Consider the following 4503-nt stretch of genomic DNA (forward strand, 5'->3'; position numbering starts at 1 on the left):
CTAAGGTGATCGATTGGGTCCACAAGGGCAAATTTTCTTGCCATCCGGGTGGGGGGAGAACAGGCTCACTCCTTAAAAGGTATTTCTGGTGGGAGACTATTGATAAAGACGTCAAAGAATATGTAGCTGCCTGTCCTGTCTGCGCACGTAACAAATCGAGCTCACTACGCCCAGCTGGACTTTTACGACCCCTCACTATACCTCATCGCCCCTGGTCTCACATTGCGTTGGATTTTGTCACTGGCCTTCCCGTCTCCTCAGGTAAAACCACGATTCTCACTGTGGTGGATAGATTCTCCAAAGCTGCACACTTCATTGCCCTAAACAAACTCCCCACTGCAACGGAGACAGCCAAGATTATGACTGAGCAGGTCTTCAGACTCCACGGCATACCTTGCGAGATCGTGTCAGATAGGGGCCCTCAGTTCATTTCGCGAGTGTGGAGGTCGTTCTGCACCGCTCTCGGGGCTAAACCCTGCTTGAGCTCAGGATTTCATCCACAGACGAATGGGCAGGCCGAACGGCTCAACCAGGAACTGGAGGCCACCCTCCGTTGTGTCGCTGCCTCCAACCCCGCCTCATGGTCCTCGTTGCTGCCGTGGGCAGAATACGCTCACAATTCGCTTACGTCTTCTGCTACTGGCCTCTCGCCTTTCGAGGCCTCCATAGGTTACCAGCCGCCTCTCTTCCCCGACCAGGAGGCCGACCTCGAGGTTCCCTCGGTCCAACACCATCTCCGACGTTGTCAGCGGGCGTGGAGGTTGACCCGTCGGTCGTTGTGCCGGTCCGTTGCTCGCCAGTGCCTGTACGCGGACCGTCGCCGCAGGGCAGCCCCTGCCTACTCCCCTGGGCAGAAAGTGTGGTTGTCTGCTAAGGACGTTCCCCTCAAGGTGGCATCCCGTAAGCTGGCCCCGCGTTTCATTGGACCCTTCGAGGTGGAGCGGGTCCTCAGCCCTTCTGCGCTGCGGTTGAAGCTGCCTTCCTCGCTGCGCATTCACCCGACCTTCCACGTCTCCCAGGTCAAGCCGGTGGTCGTGAGTCCGTTGTGCCCTCCTTCCGCTCCCCCTCCTCCCGCCCGGCTCGTGGATGGGCATCCTGCCTTCGCGGTCCGGCGCATTCTGGACGTCCGTCGGCGGGGACGGGTCCGGCAGTTCTTGGTGGACTGGGAGGATTATGGGCCTGAGGAGCGGTCCTGGGTGTCTCGTTCCTTGATTTTGGATCCTGCTTTGCTTTCTGCTTTTTACGGGGCTCGACGCGGGCCGCGGGTGGCTCGGTCGCCGGGGGTCGACCCTTGATGGGGGGGTAGTGTCGTGGTCTGGGTGGTTTTCCACAGCATCAGCTCCTCCCCACTGGGTGGAGTCTTTGTTGTTCCTCACCTGATGGCAATCGGACCAGCAGTATTTATGACCGGCGCACTCAACTGGTCTTCGCCAGATTATCTGCCAACTTTAGTCAGTTCTCGGCCTCACGTCCGTTCCTTGGTGACTAATCGTGTGTATTAACCGTATCTCTGTTTTTTTTCGTCAGCCTCTGAAAACCACCTACCAAGCTCTCCTGGATACCAGTTTGCTGCCACCGGTAATCCCTCTCCGTTTTGGAGCTGCCATTTTCTCCTGCCTGCCTCCCTGCCTTGCATGCAGCACCCACCTGGACCTCTCCTGCCTCCCCCCTCCACGCAACCCCCACCTGCAAGCTTGTAAGACAGCTCAGTGTACTATTTTTTTAGATTCACTCGCAACCCTCTGTGGGATTCCCCTGACTGCTCTGTCCTCTGTTTCAGTGCCCGGGCCCGCCACAGTTTTCCCTGCCCAGTACCTGCACCCAGTTATCCCTGCCATCTAGTTTTCACCACAGTATTTTTCTCTCGCCTCAGACATCTAGTTTATGTTCATTGATTCTAGTCTGCACTTTCTGTTAGCCTCTGAGCATTGTAAAAATAAAGTCTCTTTTCGTTACACCTCACCCCTGGCCTCCGGTTTTGAATCTGCGCTTGAGTCCATCCCATGTCCACGGGCCACTGCGCCTGACAAAAGTATTCAGAATATGTTACTGTCGTTGAGTAACGTAACGGAATATGTTAAAAAATACATTATGGGGCATGTATTCTGTAATCTGTAGTGGAATACATTTTAAAAGTAACCTTCCCAACACTGCACCTACTGCATATATATTTATTTTTTCCCCATTTCTTTAAACAGCTCTGTTATATTTTGGCCATGCTAATATCTCCAGTTATTTGGATTAACTAATGACATTACCAAAACAAAAAACACTAGCAAAATAAATAGGTCTAATATATCCTTCTGAGCTGCCTCCTTTATTATTTTGATATTCAGTGTGGGCAATTCAGCATAAATTATGTTTCGACAGCATTAATCATATCTACACGACATGCTTCTCTGTGGTTAGCCTCACAGCAAGAATGCTCCATGGTTTAAAAACAATCAGGTTTGACTGGGATTATTCAGGGTGGACTTTACATGTCCCTGGTATTTACGTGCATTTCCTCTGGGTGTTCCCATATTCTCCAGCTGTTCAATCATGCAGGTCAGGTGAATCTGAGATTCTAAATTGCTCACAGGACTATGTTTATTTATGTTTAACTCTGCAGGATGCTCCAGCACCCCATGATCCCACAGAGGGGTTAGGATGTGGAAAATGGATGGATAATTGCATTAGTACAACACGGTCATGCAATATTTAACTTGTTGCACTGAGTTTAATTTCTAAACATAAATATGGGATGTAGTATTCTAATTTGCATAGATTCTTGTTGCTGCAGGTACATTTATCTGTCTGAGGGTGTAAAACACTTTAAATGTGCACCAGAATATTCTGTCCCATGGATTACCCACTGTTCAATAAAACAAAGCACTGTCATAGAGACTTATGTGTATTTATCTCTATTTCTTTGCACTGGCATGCCAGTAGGCCAAAAATTCTGTGTGTACTTGTTTTGCTGTATGCTCAGTCTGGGGTCCAACTGTTTTCAATGCAATATGGTGCAATACTACATCATAGCTTGGCATTGCAAACATTTAATTTTTTTCAAGCCAAAGGAATCGATTTTTTTCCCCTTCATATAATGATTCATGTGCTTGTTGCTATTTGTCTTATTTGTTGTCTAAGCAGTGATAAGAATGTTACTGAAACCTAGCTAACAGCGAAGTTATGAATACATATGTTGCCATCCAGGTCTTAACTGTGAAATGAAAGGGATTCTCACGAATGAGTTAAGTGCAAATATATATTTTTAAAATGTTTAGGTAAAGAACTATTATTGTTGAACACATGCAACATTTTTTAATCTGTGGTGAAGAACATAATGTAGTCCAGTCTCAGCATCAGATATCACAGAAAAAATATACATTATCAATATGCTGTTAGGCCACATTCAAGCTTCTGCAGGTGATCTTTGCAGAGCCTAAGATGTAACCTACGTAAGTAGCCAACATCATTGCCGGAATTTATGCTTGTGTGTGGTTATTTAATTAATTCACATCCAGAGCCAGCCGGAGAAGAGAAAATGCTGAGACTTTTTTCACTCCCGAGTCTCCACTTTCAGTTGTCAGTTTTTTTCAGGGCCACTGAAACAATCATTGTTATTCTCTCACTGATGAATTTAATGATTGTTTCAGTGTAAAAGTAGCCAAAAAGCACCAGAAGAATCTGTCATGCTGAAAAGGCCGATCACAATAGTCGTGGGTGGCGTCGACCTGATGTGTAGTTATATTTCAGGGAGGTACGCATCAAGATAGGCCGTAGGGTACAGAGGAGTTTGTGGTTATGATGTTAATGTTACAGGTAATGTCATTACATTATTCATATATTTGTTTAAGTTGCTGGTGGTAGCTTGGTGTTTGAACCCTCTCCTAGCTCCATTATTGATTTTATTTTCATTTTTCCTTGTCCTTCCAAACTCCCCAGTCAATATTTTTCAACAGGAACACCATTAGAAATAAATAACACTGATTATTTTTCTTCCACTTGAGTCACTTCCAGGGCCGTGCTTTTGTGCATGGTTGCTCACTGGCTTGAATTCTTTGGCCAATTAATAAAACATACTTACTGTTCTTAAAACCCTTGTAAAAGAAAAAAAAAGTAATTTGCTCCTAAGTTGTGACACATTTTAAACATTTTTTGTAATCATTTAGTTTTGAAAAACTTACATTCCATACAACTAGTGTTGGGCAAGTTACTGAAAAAAGTAATCAGTAATTAGTTACTGATTACTTTAAAAAGTAATCCCATTACTTTACTGATTAATTATTTTCAAAAGTAATTAGTTACTTTTTAAAACAGGATTTACACCCTGAATAGGTAATAAAGCGATAGATTTTTCAGCCCAAGTCTACTTTTTCTGCACAATCTGTCATGGGATGAGGAAAATAGGACCCAAAACGCAGGACTCTGCGATGCCACAGTGCACTTTATTTCCAGTGAAACCGACAGGGAAGTCCAACAATTCACTCAAAAGTGCAATTTGCCAATAGTGCTCGTCCC

The 4503-nt window shown here is 45.6% G+C and overlaps 1 long non-coding RNA gene across 1 annotated transcript; it reads left to right on the forward strand.

The window, feature by feature from the left end:
- Positions 1–1315: 1315 nt before the first annotated feature.
- On the forward strand, positions 1316–2021 carry LOC309720216. The gene is made up of 3 exons (XR_014280443.1): positions 1316–1451; positions 1528–1696; positions 1781–2021. It is a non-coding gene; the product is annotated as an uncharacterized lncRNA (long non-coding RNA).
- Positions 2022–4503: the final 2482 nt, after the last annotated feature.

Source organism: Aulonocara stuartgranti (assembly GCF_965226115.1).
Source record: "Aulonocara stuartgranti genome assembly, chromosome: 13".
In the NCBI taxonomy this organism is placed as follows: Eukaryota; Metazoa; Chordata; class Actinopteri; order Cichliformes; family Cichlidae; genus Aulonocara; species Aulonocara stuartgranti.